The following is a 1,548-nucleotide window of genomic DNA, read 5'->3' on the forward strand; positions in this document are numbered from 1 at the left end:
TCAATCCTTCTGTCAGGTGTTCTGAGCCAAAGACTAGGACTTTCCTGGGGCTCAGGGCACAACGGTGAGAGAACTGGGAAGAGTAAACAGAAAAGAGGGAAATCCAGTTGAAAGGGGTCATCGAACTGGTTAATGTTGTAGGCACCTGGGCTCAGTCTAACTACCAGCAGCCAAGACTCTAGTTCCTGGCAGCCCTGTGTACATCAGACTAGAACTCTGCTCTGTAGGGATGGTAGCAGTTGATTTTTCTGAAATAGATCACCAGGAATTTCTTCCAAGGCACCATGTTGAACCCCAACCCTTCAATGAACAAATGGACATGTTGACCATTTACACCACTCTGGGACGCCCATTCTTCCTGAGTGCTAAGAGCTGTGTAGGTTGTGCCTCCCACAAATCAAGGGTGGCCATTGATATTAAGTCCCTGAATCTCCTAGGCTTTTGTAGGTACCAAAATGCCCGAGTGGTCTCCTCCAGGCACTCCCCAGAGGGACAGAGATGGCCTGAGGCATAAGGCAAGAAATGCAAGCTGTGGGTGAACGGAAGTGCTGTCACAGGGTATCGAGGACAGCTTGTTACCACAGTAACATCTGGAAGAAATATGTGGGTTGAGAGGATATCAGACAATACAATGCCTGGGAGTCATGCTTGGCTCCAAACTACCTCTTCCACCTTGCATTCAACTCATCAACAATCCCTACTGACTCTCCTCTTTAAATAAATGCAGAATCTTCCAAGATCTGTAATTTATGGGAGTAGAAAGTCCTGCCTTTTCCCCAAGGAACAGCTGATGGTTTAGAACTGATGACTTTGCATTTTGCCGTCAAACGCATAACCAGTACCCCAGCAGGACTCTTATTACAGCTTTACTATTAAAGAATTTTAATGTACTACTAATAAATAATAAAATAAATCCAGAATCTGACCATCTCACCATCCCACAGCTACTTTCCAGGTCCAAGCCTTCCTCACCTCTCCAAGTGTTTTAACTGTTTACTACTGGGTCTTCCAATGTCACTCTGTCCTCTCCTCTCTGTCCGACCCTCCTCCCAGACACACGCCTCCAGAGTAAACTTTCAGAAACGTGTCACAGCATATTCTTTCTCCTTCTTAAGACCCTCCAATGGCGACTGATATCACCTGTACTAAAACCTCCCAATCTTGTCCACGCCTGTATGTTTGTGCCTCCTGCTCCCTTTCTGTGCTCACACATCTCTCTCCATCCTTCACTTGGCCATGTTCCCATGTCTTTCCAGAACGCTCTTCATTCAGATCTTCATTTATCTCATTTAAGTCTACACAAAGAGCAACTCATCACCTTATTGAAAATAGGATTTTTTTCTCCAGGAATTGATATCCTTACCCTCGTTTGTTCTTCTAATTATAAAAATATGTCTGCCGCCATCAAATTGATTCCAACTTACATACCCATTGTGCTTGAGTCAATTTGAACTCACAGTGGCCCTGTCAGACAGAGCTGCATAATTTCATGTCAACTTGATAAAAGAATGAAGGGATGGAGTCTAGCCTGTCAATCAGGTCACAGCC

The sequence above is a fragment of the Echinops telfairi genome, unplaced genomic scaffold (assembly GCF_000313985.2).
Source record: "Echinops telfairi isolate 266 unplaced genomic scaffold, ASM31398v2 ScPeMD7_23;HRSCAF=83, whole genome shotgun sequence".
Lineage (NCBI taxonomy): Eukaryota > Metazoa > Chordata > Mammalia > Afrosoricida > Tenrecidae > Echinops > Echinops telfairi.